Genomic DNA, 21,828 nt, shown 5'->3' with positions numbered 1-21,828 from the left:
CAGCCAAGAATTTACTGGGAAGAAAAATGGTCCCTCCAAATTACCTGGCTGCAATTATTTCTTCGAACAGAGTGGCTTTGGGCAATCTGTGAGAATACAAAATTTAGGAAGTTATGTGCTATTCCTGGATTTTGACTAAAGCCCTACTATCATTGATGAATATTTATTTTATTTTCATATGCAAAGCCCCCCACTTCTTGCCTGTTACAAAGAGCAGTATTACTTTCTGCTATTTATTTCTTGAAAAATGTTGGGGGAGGAAGTAGAGAGTGTGATATGACTAATCTACATTGAAAGTAATTAAAATCATAGTTGTGTAGTGGTTCTTCACTGATAATAGAACAACTTAAATGTAATGGTCTTTGTTGTAATTAACTCAAGGTAACTAAATCATTGCACTTCTACAATAATCCAAGTTTTAAAACCAGAAGCAGTATTATGTCAGTATGACATGTTACTATGTGTCATGGGCTACAATAATTCTAATTTTGAAACTATATTCAAGAAGACTTTTCTTAGCATTCGGAGTTTTGTGCTAGTAAAGAAATCCAAGGTATCCCTGACACATTCAAGAAAACAGATAAATGTAATGTATGCACATTTTAATTGTGGATGAGATCAAACCTCACTAGGTACTACAGGATCATAGCAGTTGACGCTGTGGGGTTTAGCACTGGAGTTGGATCTCTGGGCTGTGTGGTGCAGAACAGTGTTTTATTTAATGAATGGTTCTATTTCTGAACTTCCCTTGGCAAGTTGCAGTTGGCTAGTGAGGTTGAAAGATTTAATATAAGGATTTTTGTTTTCTACAAGTACATATTAAATTTTAGGGATAGGTTGTTAGGCTCTGAAATTTGGTAAAATAGAAATAGTGTTTCTTCCTAAAACACTTTTGAAGTAGTGCACTTATGAAAAAAATTAAACGTGTAAAAACCACAAAACTTAAAGCCTGCTAAGCGTACATGGCTCATCTCCACTGATAGTCAGGAACAGGTCTGTTTATTTCAAGGTCTCATCTATATACTGTCCTAAGGCTCTTGACTTCTTAAGAAAAGCAACATTGTGTTCTCAGATTTCTGTAAAGGTTTCATTATCAGATGGATTTAAAAGCAAAAGTTTGTTGCCATGACCAATTAGTGTACGGTGCTATACTGCCAAAGATAATTTCTGTTACTTTTGTAATAGTCCATAACAAATTATGTTGAGACCAGTACTGATAATAAGAATTCCAATTTAGGCTTGTTTCATTTTTCAGACTTTGCATTTATAGGGTTGGTGAGTTTTTTTATTTGAAACTTTGAAATGGTGTTAACAGCCTCACAAAAAGTTTAATTCTGAGGGAGAATTTTCAAAAATATCTTCTAATTTTGAGTGCAAGTAATTGAATGATTTGTTATATTTATTTTTATTTACAATTGTACATTTGGCCTGATTAATGTATTTACTTATATTTGGCAAAATAAAAGTTACTTTATTGTTGCCTTTTGTTAAAAATGGTTTTTCACTACTTTTTAAAACAAATATAACCCATAAGCAGAAAGCAGATCCCACCAAAAAGAGTTGTTTTGACCTTTTAAGTCCACTTGTTGCCACAGCATAAGTGCATGCAAATATACAGATATTTACACAAGGAAGTTTTGAGTTGATGAGGTTTCTAGGTGGATAAGAAGCAGAAGACTGTTTTAGTGTGTCATACGGTCATGGTCACCGCAGTTATATGCTTTGAACTTTTGTTTATAGCCCTAGTTTATAACTGCCTGCTTTACCTTTGTGGGGACCACAGTCCTATATTTTGCATGGTAATTTTTTTTTTACTTTGCAGTGTAGAATAGGGGTAGAAGATCTTTTGGAGCCAACTAGTTTGATGCAGATTCAATTAGCTTATAGGTGTATAAAAACCAGGTATGAATTTAACGCAGCAAAGTTCAGTTAATGAAAAGAATATGTTGTTGTTTTCTACCATTTTCCACAAGAATGATAGGAACAAGAAATAATGCAGGACAATGTGCTAAACGTTATTCCCCAAGACCAGCTTCTACATTAATATAACCATGTATATTATTATAAGCATACATAACACGTATATTTTCATATATGTGTATATACATATTTCAGAGTGCTTAGGGTCTTCATGCTTTAGAAAAGAGTTGCTGCATACTGCACCTGTAAAAGTTAGTTATTTACTCTCATGTCTGGTTAATGAGTCTATTTCATCAAACAAGTCCATTAGTTCCTGAAAATAGTACCTGCTCATAGAAATCTGGGTAGCAAAGTCCATCTAATAGCTTGAGCTACGAAGGGTGCAGCTGTGTGGAAGTACTGGATTTCAGGGAATCAGTTTTCGAGGAATCGGGGAATAGAAGATGGTGTGTCTCTTACTGCGTTTTGTTTAATATTTCTATACCCTGCTACTAATGGTCCTGTCAGAAGTATGTTAACTTGGCAAAAGATAAGCTGAGCTGAAAAACTTTTATCACTCACTATGCATTTATAAGAGTAAAAAATTAATGCACAGACATCTGGTGCTGTTTTTTTATCTTTTTTATGCACCAATCTTTCTTTCTGCTCAAGATACAATTCCTCATCTGTTTCCAATGTCAAAGGATAGACAAAGAGCTTCGAAAGCAATAATTACTTAGAGGCATGTGAGAGAGGAATATCTTGCATTGGAAACATCAGTCTATTTTTGCCCATGCTCTCCATGAGTGGTTTTCCTATTTTCTCCATTCTTTAGTCTCAGCTAAAAATGAAGTGAAGGGTGACACAAACTCTGTACATTTTTTTTGTTGAGTTACAGGGCCTTTAAAGACTTTGTTATTCATCAAGAGAAATTAATTTTCAGAGTATGGATTCTGATGCTTGCATACATTTTACATACTAGACTTCACTTTGGGGTAGTATTTTACTGGCATCAGTCACCATGTAGCACAGAGCTGCTTTGTGAGGAGCACTGATGAATCTGTAGCCTGCCAAAAAGTTTATGTGGGTTGGCGGTATGAATGCCATCCTTTGGATGAAATTTTTTGATGCCAGGATTAAGCCACAAAAAGTGGAAGGAAAAGAGCAACAATACTGAATTTGTTATTAAAAAAAAAAAAGTCTGTCCATATAGAAATGCTGAAAAATAAAAGCCAACATTGCTTGATATTTCTTCAACTTTAGACGCTTTAACCTCTTCTAAAACATTTTGAAATTTGTGAGCAATTTTTTCAAAAATAAAGATTAAAGATTAAGCATGTCAGTAGTGTCCTGAGTAAGCAAGAAATTTTGAATGTAAATATTATCTAGTTCTATGAAGTTATTTTGCTATGAAGTTATTTTGCTCTTTAAGTAGAATTTTAAAGTCACTGGATGATTTGCCGTTCAGTGTTTGGTTTGCTACCTCAAGAGGCAATAATAAATACTAAAGTCATTGTGTTCCTTGACCTGAAGTTTGGTGGTAGTTGTGTAAGGCACTTAGAGTTTGTGAGCACAGAAGACAGGGTGAAGGGCAAATCAGTAAGTTATTTCAAATCCCATAGCATTCATGAAATATCTGAGAATCTAATTATTTCATTAAATATTCCATTTCCTACTACATAGTTTTCTATTATAGATTCTGATTTCCCTAGTGGAAATACATTGTTCTGAAACCATGAACAAAAAAAGTAATTTAGGTAAAATTTGGCAAAGAGTCCTAAAATTAAGTTTAAAAACTATTGAAAATGAGATTTGATCTTTGTGGTAGGTTACAGAACTGCCTGATTCCAGACCTTCTCAAAACGTGCATTGTGTTCGGAAGGCAGCTCCTTCCCACAGTGCGTGCAGTTGGAGAATGTCTTGTGTCGTTTTGGTTTCAGACAAAGGTGAAGTAGGATCACATGTGAGTCTTTGTGATGGAAGCAACCTAACATTTCACTGCTGCTACATAATTTTGCTCTGCAAAGCATTTTACGTATCTTTATTGCAGTAGCACTAGTAGATTGACATATAGACAGTGAATCATATCAGCTTGTGAATCTGCACATACTTTCTTTTTTTTTTTTTTTTTTTTGACTTCTTGGACTATTTTTTTTTTTTTTTCCCCAGCCAGAGCAGCAGTGTTATTCAACTTGCTGGTTACTAGATACTAATGTGGACACAAGGGAGGATTGAGATTGTGGGTTTGAGACACTGCATCTTCTGCCAACCAATGCTGTGTTGGATGGTCCTAATGCGGTTGTGAAGTTTCAGTATTTTACTGCTTATGGTGTCATAGAAATTTGCTTTTGCATGTCTTCTTAATATAGTTAAATAGTCCAGCTATATAAAAATTAAGCCTAATTAGTTTAACTGTGTTCTGAAATCTTTTTAGAATAGTTTCCAATTTCTGAATAGCTCTTTTCCTTCCTTCCTTCATCTCTATAAAAACAATTTGAACTATTTTCTGCGGTTTTGTTGCATCAGCTTCCTTTCTGTATCTGATCATTATTTCCAGAAAGTAGAGAACTATGGTAGGTCGGTGTATTTCTTTAATTTAAAAAAATTCATAAGACAAGAAAGCACTGTATTGGCTGATGAGGCCTGTGCAGTTATAGTAAAAAAAGTAAAAAGTTTTGGTTTTCATTTTAAACTAGTGATAAGCACAGACTATCAGCACTTAAGATCTATTGTTTTGTGCTGATTACAGTCTATTTTTGAGGGAATGTATTCAAGTAGAAGTCATGTAAAAGATTTGTGTCAAAATCGTAATTTCTTTCAAAAGGCATATGGCATTTTCTGTGTATTGAATTAATTATTTTCTTTATATTCCTGTTTGGTATTTTTTGCGTGCTATACCTCCATAAATAATTACTGTATTGCACCTTCACTAAACACTAAATGTTGCTTTTTATAAAATGCATTGTGTAACTTGTTTGTTCCTTCGCTTCCTTATGGAAAGGATGTCCTGTGTTTGTTTACATTTGTGGATTGCCATACTTTCTCATAATTTTTGTGAATGCCATTGCATTTAATAGTTTTATGCTTTTTATCTTATGATAAAAAGATTTGATGATAGTGAGTTATTGGGCTGTTCCTTACTACAGATGGTTTCAAATGAGAGCTAGACTAAAACTAGAAGTAAAGGTGAAGTTAGCAAATATTTCTGAAATGAGTAGTGTGTTAGACTGGGAGGTGTTTAGAATGAACATGCATTGGCTGAGGAAAGAAAAGTGTAAAGCAGATAACAATACTTACATGTTGTGACTTTTCAAGGGAAGGGGGCCTTTGTGTAGGGGCCCTGTGTGACCAGGGCAAGGAGGTGCAACGATGTTGTGGTAATGTTGGATGTGCGTTCTCTTTCTTTCCTATTTGTACCAAAAAGTGATTGGGCTATTCAGGGAAAGCTTGTTTTAGCCACTAAGTATATGCTCATTTGGAAAGTAAGAATGGCAGAATGTCTCAGGGTTTGTGGTAGGTTTCTCTATCCCTTGCTTCCAAGTGGGTGGTTATCAGGAAATCTTATGGTCCTGTGTCTGGTAGAGATAAGAGTAAAGGATGAGTGCAGGGAAACAGTTTAAGTCACTTACGTGAAACTGAACTTGAGATTCTGCCTTAGAAAAAATGGCCATATGCTGAAAAATGTCAACACATGTTCATAGAAATGAGTAATTATGAAGTGGAACTTGACTTAATCTCCCTTAATGTTCATATTCATTTTTAAAAAAACATAAAATTACTTTTTCTAAAGTAAACTGCTGAAGTTTACTTGTCCAGCCCTTTAGATAACCAAATCTTGTGGTTGATACAGAATAGCACATTACTGGGCTGTGAAATAGAAGGGATAGGGTTGATTTCTAAGTGAATATGCTAAAAGTGGTTTTCCAGGGTGTAGACAAGAGTGCTGCTGTGAAGATGGCGCAGATGCTCATAATTGGATTGTTGAACATGATGTATTCTTATCCTATTTTAAAAAATGGCAATGAAATGTGCTCAGTCATTGCTGTTGAACACACTGTTGCATTACGAATGCACAGTTTCGCCTCTCAGTTTAGGAGGATCTAGGGCTTTGGTTTGTCACAGAGCTGAAAAGACTGAAGTGACTTTTGGATGGTGTGGGACAGACAGGGCTGTATCCAGGGTTATCTGATCTCTGTTGGCATGGAAGGGCTGGTTTTTGAGTTTTGTGGTTTGTTTTGGGTTGGTTGGTTTGTGTTTGTTTTTTTTTTTTTTTTTTTTTTTTTTTTTTTCCACCAGAGTATTCATAACAGACAGTTTGCTGTCAAAGCTACTACCTGTTTCAGAACTGGAGGCAAGAGGTTTGCCTTTGCATAGTAGGTCACTCATAATTGAATGTTTGTATTTTCTACAGATATTCTGAGACTCTCCTGCAAATAGATAAGGAAGAGTGGGGAGTGAAATAAAGATTGGATGCTTAGGCTTCTTTTGAGATGCTCGTGTTCATAAACATTTCTTGTTTCCTTGGGTTTCTCATGTCTTACCATGTTTTAACTGCATTTTGATTTATTATAAAAAGTATTTCTACACTCTCAGTTGGCATATTGCACCTTCAGCTGCAATACTAGCTATTTAATAACAGCTTGGACTATAGTGTAATGAAAGTTGTAAATTGTATTATGTGTTTTTTGAAGTTTTATTAATTTGTTCACCTTCTTTGTCAGGTGACCATAAAGAAAAGGGTGTTGCCTTTTAATTCTAAGTTTAATACCTGGTAAATTACTTTTACGCATGTGGTTCTTTTTAAAGTATGAAACATTACAGAACAGTGAAAAAGAGAGTTTGTCTATTCAAAGCTTTATTAGGGACTACTTTCTGCCTGTCTTGAGAAAATTTTATGAAGGTGGGAGGGATGATGTGAAATGGGTTAAAGTGTTGGATATTTACATTAGTGTTACCCTACAATTCTTCATCTTACATCTTTGTGCAGGTGAGAAAGGTGTCTACACTTGTTGGTGCATGCCATCACAATATGATTTCTCAAATTCTCTGAGAAAAACACCATATTGAGACAGACAAAAGGTGTGTTTGAAAAAGGCCCTGTGCTTATCCCACTACCAAAGTTTCCCCTCACTATCTTCCCAATTTCAGCCCCAGGGATTGTGCGAGTGCTGTCCACCCAAGATAGGCTGGCTTGGCTCTTTGCCTAACCTGCCTGACTGATTTTGCCCTTTTTTAAGTTAGGTCTCGTTTGTGTCATCCTTGACTGTAGGCGAGTGGTTTGGGGTATTAATATCTCCAGCTAAACTGAATGTGTACAAAAGAAGTTTGCCTGGAATCTGGATTTTCATGGGGAGGTTAGGTTGGATTTTGACTCTCCTTTTCTGCCTTCAGTAGGTTCTCCTTCAAATGCCTGCTCTGTAGGGTACCACATGACAACCAAGGCTGCTCCTATTATATGCAGAGGTGACAACAGCATGTCTGAGGATGAGGAAGACAGCAAACTGCCTTGTTTTCAAAATACAGCCTTTGTCTTCTGTTTTCACGTGCGGTGAATCGATTTGATGTTCCCAATTGTTCGTTTAATGTAGTGTTAATCATTAATACTAGAGTGGTTCATAGAATTGTTTGGGTTGAAAGGGACCTTTAAAGGTCCCAAATATTCATCAGAATGTTGCTGAAATGGAGCCTGGGTTTATGCTTGTTGTACAGGCATGTTTTCATTGTGGTGGGCTTTCAAGGAAAGGAGGGGGCTGAAGTCTTAACTTTTTTTTTTCAAATTAAGCTAATGTTTTTTGTGGCATGTTCAGTTCCTACAAATCTTTCTTGCGTGTGCATTGCTGGACTCAAGATCTTGTTTTAGCCAGGCTGGTTTTTAGCAGCACTGTTCAGATGTAAATAGAATGGATGGTGTAATATGCTTTGGTCCTAGTACAAAGAAAAACCTGCAGCTTCTTTGAAGAACAGTTCCTCTGCAGATAGATTGGTCTGGTAAATGGTTTTAAACTGTATGTTTAAACGTCTATAGTAAATGTTTTTAGAGCTCTCTGAGGGAGACCAGAAAGAGCACACAGGTGAGTGCGAGGCAGCCCAGCAGTGAGGAATAGATACACAGGTTCTGGTTGAGACATGGCAGCGTCTTGGATCAGGTTCCTGTCTGTGAGTCTTCTTTGGAAAGATGGAAAACTACTTTTTCTTTTATAAGGTCTGACTAGATGTTTGCAAAAAGCTTTGAGAAGCTTTTGATTAACGACTGTATGTAATACATGATTATATCATGCAGAATAATAGAGGGTAGGAGGAGGAAAAATTGGCGATGTAATTCTCACAGCATTGTGAAAACTTAAGGCTTTGTTCTTTTGCAAATGCTGTCTTTACATTTAAACATCACTACTTCTGTTGCTTCCTCTAATCTTTAGCTCCTCCAAAACAATAACAATAAAGAAGCATATCTACCTTTTAAAAAAAGAGGAAGAAACAGTGTAGGGCCATCTGTATGCAGTTTTAGGTAGTTTTTAAAAATATATTTAAACTATTTTTGCCATAATCTGCTTACATTTTCAGCTTGTATATAGTAACTAAGTCCATAAAAAATTGCTGTTTTTTTATTTTTCCTTTTTTAAAGGCACCAGTAACTGGTGAAATTGTTTACAGGCTTTTCAGTACTGGTTGCTTAACTTCATACAACTGTAGAGCAACACTCTGACCCTCTAAGTTTAAAATTGCGTGGATATTGGTTTTGAACCTTAGACAGTGATTCCCCGTGCCCCTCTCTTTTTCTGATCTTCATTTACCATGGTAACCTCTTGGCTGGAGTGTTTTAGTTGTAGTCACATTTGCCTTTAACATGCACACAGATATTTTTTTTTTGCAACTCGAGGGAGTTCCTAAGTAGGCTCATCTGAGGAGGTGTCTCTACTAGCACCTGGGGATGTCACAACCTGGGCTGGGATTTGGTAGGAATTTTCTTGCATGTGTGGTGGAAAGACTGTCTTGGGGGGGGGGGGGGGGCAGGCAAGGGTGCTGCACTGCAGAAGCTTGCTGGCAGAAAAGCATCAGGGAGATAGAGATGGCTGCTCTGCCATCCATCATGTCACACAGGGCAGTGGCTTTGGTAAATGTGCCATCTGACAAAAGAGCACTCGGTGGAATTCTTGAAGAACTTTTATTTCTAATTTTTTGGTATTTAAAAGAGGGAACCCAATAGGTGCAAATAATATGCTGGAGGCAGAAGCCAGTGGGAGAAGTTAGAAACTTAAACTACCAAGGTGCTGACCATAGAGTACTTCCCTCCACAAGAGTTCTGCCAGAGGAATAATATGTGGTTTGTCAGCTGAGAGTGTAGGTGTCCAGCAAGCATTTAATGTGCATGCTAGCATTTATTGTCAGTAGTAATGCTGGAATATACTGAAAAATGCTAATGCTGGAAAACCCTCGCTTCTATGGGAACTAACCTGTGGGAGACTTGTGACAAACAGGAGACTTTCGTCTTCAGAAGTTTTGTCATCAGTGTAGTTTGAGAGAAGGAACAGGTTGCTTTGGTAGAAATATTGATTAATTCCCAAAAGGTCTTGTTTTTAATCTTTTTTAATCCAAAGTTAGTGCCACCAAACAAGGAATCCTTTCTTTCTCCAAGAAACTTGCCTTTGTGTTTTTGAGAAACACACAGCAGTATTACTTTTTGTGCCATATTTAAACAATGCCTTTGTAGTGGGTGAAGAAATGAAGCAGCTCAGGTATGTGAACCTCTTGGAAAAAAAGAAAAAACCAAAACTAAACCCTTCATCTTCTTCCTTAGCACATTAAAATATTCTTTGTCTGAAGTGAAATGCATTTTGGTTGCAGCTCCATTGCAGTGGCACAGTTTCTCGGAGGAGATTTGGTAAGGGTAGAAATCCTGTGTTCTAAACATGTATTGCAGTTGAAGTGGAGGCCAGCAGGTGGTTGTAGATTGTATTTTGGGTTTAGTTCAGAAAAATGTGAATTACAGAATTAGACTTACGTACCTGTATGAAAATGTTTCACTGGCATTTTAGGTTTGTCTGCACTCTTTCTTCAGAGTGTTTATAGCACTTAAAGTTGTTAAAAATTAATATGGTGTGTGAGAGATACCATGTAGCTGGAAGAGACACCATTACACTTTTTTTTCAGAAGACTCCATTGTGTTTTATGTATCTGGCAATACTTTGCAGGCCTTTATGGTATGAAAAAGATGTAAGACAGCCTTCTGCTTGTTTGGAAGATACAAATTCCAGTACATAAAATGTGAAATGAACATTTCTCTTAACAAGGAAAATATGAGTGGTGAAACAAGAATATTCAAGTAACTGTAAAAAATGAAATGGAAAATGGAACAAAAAGGAGGAGTATAAGGAAAGTGGAGGTAAACTAGGCTGTAAAGGCATGGCTTGAACAGCTGTGAAGAAGGCTTGATGTTCAGAATCTCTTTCTTTCAGGGTGTGATAACAGGGCACCAGCAGCGACAGGTTTTTTTCTCTTCAACACCAAACCTTCCTTAAAACCAATCCAGTATATTAGTAACAGAATGCCAAAACCTGCTGCTTCTGCTGTGCTATCATTCTTATTGCTTGCATGGTTATTGGGTGGAGAGGGTTGTAGATTTCTTTCAGGTGGAGGTGTAAAAGGATTCCAGGGTGAATTCATATTTTAATCTATTTAAAATTTGTTCTTTGTTGCAGTAGGACATGCTTTTTCTTAATGATCAGTACATTCAGCTGTGATAAATGTACACTCTACTCCTGGTGGAGCTGAAAAGCAGAGTGCACTCTTGTGAAAAATGTATAGGTTTTCTATAGTCAGGAAATTTTGGCCAGTGGCAGGACAATGTTTACGCTAATTACAGAAAACAAAGAGCATATTCATTCTTGATGAAAGATTTGACTGATATGTTGGAATTGCTGTATATAAAGACCAACAGTAATTACCAACTCACATTTCAAGTCATTGTGTAATTGTCATTGGTGTCAAAGTTCAGGTACTGGTGGCCAGAGACAAGTTTATCACTTACCATTTCATTGGGTTAGCTTCCTACCTTCTTCCTGATGCTATTTTTTAAACTATAACAGTGATAAATTACGTGAAATTAAAATACTTTATCAGCCTATTCATTTACATTGTAATTCTTGGCCTCCTTGCTCCATGCTTTTTTCCTTTTCTGGAAAACAAACAAAAAACAAAAAAAGTTTTCATATAAGCTAGTTAACAGAGATACAGTACTGTAATTTGAGTTTCAGCAATTAACATAATCAATATTGCTTAAGTCTAGCTGATGTTAGCATAACAAAATGATTGTGAACCACATTAAAATGAATTGCAATTATTTTCAGATGGGATAAGTCCAGGTTAAGCAGGAGTAAGACAATGGACAGGAAATACAGTATCACATGAAAATTACGGTGTCTTAGCAACTTTAAGGTAAAATTTGCTTTGGAATACTTGCACTTTTTTCCTCTTCTTGTTCAACATAAGTGATGTATTTGATAAAATGTAGAAGAAAGTTAACTCTGTGTTCATCAGCTACTTGATAAAAGACCACAAACTTCAGTTTGGGCAGTAGTGATGTCTTGGGGCAATGCTGTATGGCCAGGGAACAAAACCAGTAAGATGCAACAGATGGTTTAACACTTGTGTAATGATGAAAAGTCATAAGGTTTTAAAACGGAATTGTTTATATTGAAAAGCATGCTTCCTTGTAAGCTTGAGCAGTTTCATAGGCCAAAATTCATGTGTACCAAATAATGCCAAACAGACTTTTTAAAACTGCAATGTTTGTTTTAGTTTAACAGGGAAAGATTAGCTTTTCTTTGTAAGCAATATGTACAATTGCAATTTTACAATTAATTGTACAATTACAACACGTAACGAGTACAGTATTAGTGTGCCAGTTTTCCTCTCTGCTGTTAGAAACTTTCTTGGGCCCACTTGGAAAATTCATTGCTTCTTTTTATTTTGTCTTGTAGTCTTCTGCCATTTTTTTTAAATTGTAAGGTAATATTAATATTATTATCTTATAAAAAATGAATGTTTTTTTATTAAACTCCAAGCCCCAAGTGCTAGTCAGTTGAAGCAACTATCAAAACAACAGCCTGAGACTCCACGGAATCTGGGAAAAATTTCATTTGTGCCCTTTGAAAGTAAGTCAGAAACCTTCTGATTTTAAAGATGACCTATCAAAAAAACTTGTTGAAGCTGGGCGTGTGCAGTTTTAACTTTCTGCTTGGACAACCATTGCTGCGTGCTTTTTTGTACAGCCTTTTTTTATCCCTGTGTGTTGTGGGCATTGTATGTGTTGGTTCCCTTTTTTTATGGGTTATGTGCTTCGTGGAGTGTGACAGGCTTTACTTGTAAGAGATATCAGAGAGGCCAGTATCTATTATCTATAAGTCACAAAGACCATTATGAGAGAATTAGAAAACCTTCTGTAACTACTTTTCCAGTACCTCATCTTTCCCCATTCCTCCCTTCTCACAATGTTGGCCTCTGTCTGACTCGACACTGCGCAGGTCAACTAAGCTGGTAGAGAGGTAACCCAAAAGGATGGGGTGTGGAGGGGGGAAATAGTCTGTCAGGTTACAGCTTGTGGTGATAGTGAACTGTTAGGTAATATGGCTTGCATTAATCTGACATCAGCCATTTTGTATTTGTGTGAGATGGTATTTCATTCAGATTGGGTTTTTTAATGTCTTCCCCAAGAGAGGGTGGTAGAAACGAGTGCTGAAAACACCGAGAGGAGGGAATTGCACTTCCTGTCATGACAGGAGCTTGAAAACTCAGTGATCTGATGATATCTTTATTTGCTTCAAGGAAACGCCACCTGTCTTCATGGCACCAGGACCAGCAGAGTATTTTGTGTAACTCTTGAGATGGTGTGTGAAAACTGTGCTGCACAGTATAACCATTAAACTATTCCACTGGTACTTTGATTGTCTGTTGTTTCATGTGCTGTCACCTGGCCAGCTGGGTGTTACTTTTGCGTCTTATTTGCCAGGCAGTAGAGATGTACAGAGGGGCACTGTGTGGGAGATGGTGACGAGGAGGGGAAGTCTTTTTGGAGGTGAAATATCTTTAAAAGTTCAAAGAATCACCCTTTGTATGTGTAGCCTAATACGTTTTTTTTCCTGGAGGGTAACCTGAGTTTCTCTAGTTAAGTGGAATTAGTCAACAAAACAATATGAAAGTTATGTAGCTCTTTTTAAAGGTTATTTTTGGATGCTTATCTTAAACTGTGGAAGCACATAGTCTGGTTGGTTTCTTTTTTTTGGAGCCTCTTAAAAATACATTCTCCCACTTCTGTCAAAGTTTGTGTGTAAACAGTCCCAGTGTGGAGTAAAAAGCCTGAAAGATAAATAGGACAGCTGCTACTTATAGCAGAAGGGAAAAAATGTGCTTTATAGTTCTTGCATACATTTAAAAATCGGTTCACTGGGATTTTTCACTAATTAATTTTATAAAGTAATTTGGCCCTTGGGATAGTTTTAGGGGGTTGTAAATACTCAGGGTATTGGAGTTGAAAGAGCATTTTTCATGTGTTTGCAGAACTAATTCATTAAAAGTTCTCCTGACAGTTAATTTTTCACATTGTGAATGGTAGTCATAATCAATATCTTGCCTTTCACAGGTACTCTGCTGCACTCTTCTTGGGGTGAAAAAATGTAAACCTGAGCTGGAATAATAGAGTTGAAATGAGGAAGCCTTGTTGAGAAATTACATACCAATTGGTGGGAAAGATTTTTTTTTTCTTTTTTGCCTTTTGAAGAAAAAAAATAGTTCTGTTAATTGGCTGGATGATGAAAGAATCCCTTTCTTGAAAAAAACGCTCAAATTTTGAGTATTAGAACAGAGTTTGATTAGATCTGTTGTAACTCATTTAAAGGTGAGATATTTGCATATATATAAAACTTTAGCAACATCTGTTTTGCTAGGGAGTTTAGAAGGAGTCTGTGGTGCTCGAGTGTGCTTCCCAACAACAAAGCAGAATCTGAACTTTTTATGTATTTCTTGTTCCTGTTTTTTTCCAACTACATACGTAGAGATAGGTGCAGTCACTTGATAGAACTGTTTGGTTGTATTGAATGTATTGTGGTCCTGCTGCATCTTTTCTGGGGAAATGTCAGCTTTTAAGAAATTCACCTTCGGCAGCATGAGGACTTGCATGGCATTTGACTGTGAATTGATTTTTTTTTTTCTCTCTTCCCTTTTTCTTCTACATGCCCCCCCCCCCCCCAGCTCATTAACTTTAGGTATGGTTAAAGAGACATTACAGAATCATCTAGGTTGGAAAGGACCTTGAAGATCACCTAGTCCAACCATTAACCTAGCACTGACAGTTCCAAACTACACCAGATCCCTCAGCGCTGTGTCCACCTGACTCTTAAACCCCTCCAGGGATGGGGACTCCACCACCTCCCTGGGCAGCCCATTCCAACACCCAACAACCCGTTCTGTAAAGAAAAACTTACTAATACTCAGTCTAAACCTTCCCTAGTGCAACTTGAGGCCATTCCCTCTTGTCCTATCGCTTATTACTTGGTTAAAGAGGCTCATCCCCAGCTCTCTGCACCTTCCTTTCAGGGAGCTGTAGAGGGCGATGAGGTCTCCCCTCAGCCTCCTCTTCTCCAGACTAAACACCCCCAGTTCCCTCAGCCGCTCCTCGTACGACCTGTGCTCCAGACCCTGCACCAGCTCCGTTGCCCTTCTCTGGACACGCTCGAGTCATTCCATGTCCTTTTTGTAGTGAGGGGCCCAAAACTGAACACAGGAATCGAGGTGTGGCCTCACCAGTGCCGAATACAGGGGTGAGATCCCTTCCCTGTCCCTGCTGGCCACGCTATTGCTGACACAAGCCAGGATGCCATTGGCCTTCTTGGCCACCTTAAGGGCATTAAGGACTTGAATGTTCAGGCTTTGTGTTAGCATACATATTTGTCAGTATTTATCCAAGTGGTTGCCCTTGAGGGGAAGATAAGGTCAGTGACTGCAGCTGGTGTGGGAACTGGGCTATGAGCTGGAGCTGCCCTGGTAATTAACAGTCAGGCACAGGACAGCACTGTCCTGCAGCATGGTCAGTTCAGGCAGTGGTGGTTGAGGACCACCAGGTCGCAGTGTGGTGGGGTAGCTCTCAGGGATGCCTCGAGTTAGCCCCAGGTAACTCCCTTTGTAACACTGCTATTGCTGTGCTTACAAAGTTGGGTTGGTTTGGTTTTTACCATCAAGCAAAGATGGGTGTAGTAGTTTGGCTTAACTTGGTGGAAAACCCTCCACTCCAGGAATGTACAGAAGTGGACTTAAAAGCCTGAGGCTGTGAATTTAGTTGTTTGGAGCAGGTTTCCTTCACTGGAAGGTAAGGTATTTTTAAAGTCACTTCCAGAAATTGCTTTTGCCTGCCTATGTTGCAGTGCCTGAATCTGAGCCTTTTCTGGATCAGGTGTGTGTTACTAGGGAGACGATGAATTCCTGTGCTCTGACTGCAACAGTTTAAACCAACTGAAACCTAGGGATTTGCGTACTGCATAACTGAATGATAACTTTACAGAATTTATGCAGATAGGATAGAAACAAGCAATCCAAACAGGGCATTGCACAATAGAAAATGAACTTGTACATCCTTAACTATATGGCATCTTTCCCTCTGGCGGAAACAGCACAGTTCCAATATTAACTGCCTAATGCTCATGGTACTGACAAGTAGTTTAGGTAATTATCTCAGGAACTCGCTTTGGTTTTGTTGCACCTAATATAAAGTAGGCCTCAGTTTGATTTAGTTTGTTATGCACTGTGGTAATAGAAGTATTTAAGAGTGTTTAATTCTTACTGTGTGTGCTTTAAAATCACAATCACAAGGAAACTTCATGTCTTTTGAGGAACGTTTTAGTACTCTTACTCCAGAAAGCTAAGTACTGTGTTACACAATAAAATACCTTCATGCTACACCCTGTATTACATGTAGCTGCTGTTCCTGAGCATGGTGTTCACATTCCTTAATTGCTCTGTGACTATTCAGGCATAACTCTTGTATGTTTTGCTGTCTAAATCAGATCCTTGAGGGTGGTGGGTTTTTTTGTGGAAATCCGTATAGTATGGCATGTCAGAGCATTAATTTACCATCTGACTGGCTGAAGACAGCCTTACACAGTCAGGTGGCATAACTTGTTACATGAGAGATTTTGTAGCTCCCCAGAAGGGCAAATCGTGATGTGGTGTTTTTATGCATGTGCACATCCTTCTGCCCGTGTTTGCCGCTGTGATTATACAATGTATTTCTTGGGTTTCATCAGCACATCAAGGGGGAGTTGGGCACTTCCTTGAGGCTGGATGGATTTTGAGTAATAGCCAAGCCTCTCTCCAGGAGGGACCTGCAAGCTAAGCTGCTCAAAGTTGAAAGCAAATCTTTCTTCTTACTTCTGAACTGACGTCTGAAAGAAATAAGATTAGCTGGCTCTTCAGCCCTGTTTCGTGGATTTTTTAAAAATAGAATGCGTGAAGGAAATCCCTTCTTGAATCACAAGCTCTATAAAAAGTTTCTTTGCAAAATACATGTTATCCTTGCTCTTTCTATTCTGTGCTTTAACAGTCAAGATGAAGGTAGAAATGCTGGATGAAATGGCCATTTAATGTATTTTTCTCTTATACCCATGGGAACAAGAGTTTATACAGTAAAATTTAACTTTTTTCAAATAAGAGTTTTCAGTTTTCAAGAATTTTCAAATAAAAATACTAATTCATTTGAAATTGGAAAATAAATATTTTTGGAAAGTATATATTTTTAAAGGGGGAACTGCTCACATTAATTTGGTGCTCAAAGAAGTGATATCATACTTAAAGGCATAATATAAACATTTTTCCCATGAGCCTTTATCACAAGTGCCTTTTAAATACATACATGCCCAACATTCAGGCCATAAATGGTTATGCCATAGAATGGGAGAGAGGTGATAATTAGACACAAAAGCTGTGATACATGAAATGGAAGGTGAAGTTCCATGCTGCTCCTGATGGCTGGAAATATCAATTATGCTATGGATGTTGTGCTTTAGGATGGCTGTGCTATTCTCTGGGTATATAGGAGGACTCCTAATAGAGTGCTTTTTACTTCTGTTTTGTAAAGCCCGGAGAGCCTAGTTCTCAGGCTATCTGTTGTGAAGAGACACTAGAAATAAGGCATGCCACCAGCCTAATGTACTAGGAATTGCAGATGGGGGAACATTTTTTCTTCAGAGTGTCTCCAAAATCCCCCATGTACCTTCCCACTTCTGAAACAGTTTTTATTCCTGAATCTTTATTATGTCGGTCCTGTCTCTTCTGGTCTTCCTTTCCTGCTTAGAGAAAGAACATCATAATTGTGCTCTTAAGGTCCTCAGAATAGATACTCTTGAAAATCTCACACAGCTTCATTTTCTGTTGTTTTCTTTTTAGAGGTCAGGATACGTTTGCCTACCTTAAAAGCCTTGCCTACCTCAGCCTGTATTTGGTGTTATAGTGAGTAAAGCTTTGATTCTGAGGGTAGGAGGATACTTTTTTTTTTCTTCCTTGAGAGATACATATATATGCACACATACTTGATTATTATGATATATATTATGAAAGTAAAATAAATCAGAAATTACGCATATTTCCGTCAATCATGCAACTACCTAGATAGAGATGAGTTATGCTAGTACAGGTTTCATTAATGCAGTGATTGTTTAAAAGGCTAGGTCTGTCTTGGTTTATAAGCAGCTATGCTTGATTTTAAGTGTAAAACTCAAAGTAATGATACAGCTTTTGTGAAACAGTGCATGGGCCTTCTCAGTAGTACTAAAGTTAAATTAAAATTTTAATTGCTTGGAGGATACGTACACAAGGTGGAGTACGGACAGTGTTCATTCCTGTTGCTAGGAGTAGGGAAACAAACTGGTCAGCTCTCTCCTCCTGCTGTAAGATTGTTTCAAGTCTGATAGCAGCCAAATTGGTTCAATCTAAGAGGAAGAGCAAGTACTGACAAAACATCTTTTCCTTCTGGGATGGGCTGTTCCCATGAATTTGCAGTTTGAACGTCATTTTGTATGGCTTAAAGCTGAAGCTTATCGTCATAGTAAATAAGAGACCTGAAGGCAAAGAGGGTTATTCATACTTGCATCTTGAAATAGTATTGTGATTTGTCACTGCAGTGAAGTACATGTTTGGCGTACAACTTAAGTGCATAAGTCATATTTCCAGAATTTCTTTGGTCCTTTTCTTTTTTGGATGTTAAAAAATACATGCTTCGTTGGTAACAAAAAAATATAATACAGTGAATGTGGAGAAAATTAATTAAGGATGGTCGCTTTTCTAATTAGTTATAATAGAAATCAGAAGACTTGAGCTTGAAAATTAAGTGTTGGATCTAGATTTTCTTGTCTGTTCATCTTTTGTCCAACATTTCATATTAATATAAGTCAGATCTAATATTGCTTTTGCCTTTCTCATGTATACTGGTGCTATCCAATGAATAAAGTATCTGTTAGTAATGCGGTAAGTTTAAACTAGGAAAATCCATTGATATGGTAAGACTTGTAACTCATAATGATTGTAGCGATAAACTCAGGACTCTTTTGGTGTTTGTAGTATAATTTGCATTTTTTTAAAGTGTTAACATAGTGTTGAAAAAACATAGTGGATTATTAAATGCAGTTACATATGAGTTTACTAATACTCTGGCTGGTATAAAGAAAAATTTGGGTTGTTGGAAATATATTTCTATCATGTGGACATTCAAAATTGACTTTAAGATGTTAAAACAATAATGGTTTGAAGGGACCATGAGAAGTCAATGCCAGGATGAAGTTATTCCAGGTTGCTCAAGACATTTTCTGGATGAGTGTTGACTGTTTCCAGGATGGAGTTCCTACAAATTCTAAGCAGCCTGTAGTAGGATGTTCAGTGTTCCTGTCCTGTCCAGTGAGCAAGTTGCTCTGTATTCATTTTTGCATTATGTTTCTGTGTGAGTAATGAAGGCTTCTGGATTCTTGGGGTCTCTAAGAATTCACTAGCACTGGACGTCTGTGGTATCTCTTGTTGGGATGCAGGTTTGGGAGACCTTTGGATCCACTCTAGTTGTGGACAAGGTAGCTGGGATCAAACTTCACTGGTTTCCTCGGTGCTGGTAATAAAAGTCACAGCAGATGCTTTGTCTACAAAGCAATGCACAGGTGGAAAGACTCAATGAAGAACGGAAATAAGTAATCGACTTTTGATTAACTGTGGAATGATGTATCAAGGCTAAGCGTTAGTTGTGCTTTAGCATTCTTTCCACTCCACCAGAAACACTCATTTCACTTTTTATGGCTTCATATTGTCTTTACTTTTGGTAAGGTAAGACATATGTGATATTTATTACATGAAAATGTAGGCTGCATGTTTTGTTTTATTCATAGTTAACCGATTTACTACTTCTCTTTCCCCCTTTACTTTGACACTTAACACCTGACTATATCTAGAAACTTTCCTGGATGCTTGGCATTATTACTAAGATAGATGGAGCAGCTAGTCAAAATGAAGACTGCTTATGTCAAAAATCATATGCTTAATTATTCACTAAATTTTTTCTCAGCTTTGGTCTAAACATACTTAGCTGGAAAGTGGCATTGTCCTAATACCATGCTACTCCTTGGATGGCAGTTCCCAGCATTTGGTAATTTATTGCAGGAGGGCAGGAATGCTTACTATTTAAAGTAATAAAAAGAAAAAAAGAAAATCTGTTTCTGTCGTGATTTAGTAGTAGTATGCTTCCCTTTATTTAAAAATAAAAGGGGCTCTTGAGCAATAGTAAGTTGCTAAGTTTGTGTTCTGGTTTGGTGGTCTGGGCATGCTTGTACATTGCCCAGGACCATGACCATGGAAAACCATAGCACTCTAGCTGTCCCAGTATCTGGCTTTCTTCTTGTGTCCCAGCAAAGTGCTTTGTTTAGATGAATTTCAGTAGGATGTGCTTTTTCTCTTGTTTGTACTTTGTTCTTGAATGACGAGACTGGATGTTCCTGCTCGTCTGGGATTGTCTGTTTGTTAGAAAAAGGACTTGTAATAAACTGTAGAATCCTACTTGACATGCATCCAACTGCATGATTTTTATCAGATTGAGACTGCCCCATCAAAAAGCCATTCTTAACCTTAGCCTAATGCCACAACTCTCATCTGAATCTTTGATTTACACTGCTGTCTAGTGTGTAAACTGGCCTTGCTCTTCTTACCCTTTTCAGCAGAGGTGTGTAGTGAAGACTATCTAGTTTCCAGAGGTGTGTAAATGTGACTGTAACTGCAAGAGATAGTCCAAGAGAAAGGAAGCTGTTAAGCTGGAGAATAATATTTAATTTGGCGGTAAATTTTATGTTGGTATTTTTACAGCGCTATTAGCTAATATTATGGGGGGAAAAAGTTGTTCAGAAGACCCGTGGAGTTCTGAAACTTCGAAATTTAATAAGAAAGAGCACATTCCCTGTGTGACCAGATGTGTGTGTCCAACCCTGGATTCAGACCTTGGTTACAAGATGAAAGAACCTGTCTGTCTAACTGAGAAGGTTTAATCATAACTTTACATCATTTCTGGAACCTGTCTTTTACAGGTGACTGAGGCAAAGCTCTAAAGTGTTCTGTTTAACTTGGGTATTGCAAAAGTTTCCATAATTCAGATTTTATAGATTTGTGGATACATGTTAAGCTTGTAATACTGGACTTTGTGTTCCCATCTATTCATATAACTTTGGAAGCCAGAGATGAGGACAATAATTTTAGAGAGTTTTTGCTTGTAATGAAATTTTTAAGTGTTATTTCATCAGTAGTCAGTAAAATTGTCTGTTTCATACAATGCATCTTTTAATAAAAATGGGATGTCTGATATTTTAAATACTCGCAGTTTTCTTTTTTCCTTCTTTAAGAGGTGTTTTCTTTCATTTTCCAAATGTGACAGTTCTCAGACTGTTGATTCATCCCTCTTTTTTCAGTGAGGTTTTTACTGTCAAGACTTCTTGCAGTCCTTCATGTTAGTGTCAGATATGCCATTGAAAAAAAAATGTGCAAATTTTAATTTTTTTTTCCCCTTAAGAAAATGTGTGTTAGTTTCAGGGTGTTCTTGTCAGTTTTTCCATTGAGATGCACCTTAAAATAAAGCCATTGCATTGGATTTCCCATTTTGGCAAAACTTCTTTCTAGGAAATATTCAGAAATCTTCAGGCTCTGAAGTGCCAGTGGAAGCAATTGTAAATAAAAATTTTAAGGTCTCTTGTGAGGGTCTACCCTGGGGTATCCTTGTTACAGAATGTCCCTGTCTCTCGTGGAGACACATGCTTGTGCAGTTGAATTTCAAAATTTTCTGCCTTGTTTTTGTTATGGATAGGTTGTATGTTTGGTCTGCAGATTATTTATTTGTGGTCTAAAGCTTGGTTGACAATACTTAAAACACTCAAACATTTAGAGATGTACTGGGGTTGGGGTCTAGACTGACCTGTTGGTTCAGGGACGGTTTTATGAAGTATCTGATTAAACACCATATGGCTTTAGTTGTTTGAGGGTCTTCAAGACCAAAACAGGAAAACTCCACCCCTTTTCTTTAGTATCTCCAAACTCAGTTTGTCTATATGCCTTAGAAGTCTTTATTGTAGCTCGTTTTCTAAATGAGTTCAGTCACATTTAAGCACTTTGTGATTCTTTTCAGTGAAGGACATATTTTGTTGCTGTTTCCTCTGCGGTCTACATGTTCTTTTTTCCCCAGGTATGTGTTCTTTCTTACTGTCCGTTATAAGGGATAGAACAATGCAATAGCATAGGTGGGAATAGAGACTGTTCTGTAAGACTTCTTCAGAGGGCTTCAGAAATGCATGCAGAAGGCAGCAAGCTACAATAGTATGGCAGAATGGTCATAGTACTGTATGAACAAAATAAGGTCCCATTTTGGGTTATTCC

The 21,828-nt window shown here is 37.5% G+C and overlaps 1 long non-coding RNA gene across 2 annotated transcripts in view; it reads left to right on the top strand.

The window, feature by feature from the left end:
- The window catches only part of LOC141962027 (uncharacterized), a 73,304-nt gene that overhangs the window by 29,278 nt on the left and 22,198 nt on the right, over positions 1-21,828 (top strand). Inside the window, exon 3 of one of the 2 annotated variants that reach the window (XR_012633849.1) lies at positions 21,581-21,638. The exons of the other annotated variant lie outside the window; for it this stretch is intronic. This is a non-coding gene — a long non-coding RNA (uncharacterized LOC141962027). Of the gene's footprint in view, positions 1-21,580; positions 21,639-21,828 lie in introns of those variants that run through there. 2 annotated transcript variants of the gene reach the window in all.

The sequence above is a fragment of the Athene noctua genome, chromosome 6 (assembly GCF_965140245.1).
Source record: "Athene noctua chromosome 6, bAthNoc1.hap1.1, whole genome shotgun sequence".
NCBI classification, from domain to species: Eukaryota; Metazoa; Chordata; class Aves; order Strigiformes; family Strigidae; genus Athene; species Athene noctua.
This window is presented reverse-complemented; position numbering and strand designations above follow the sequence as displayed.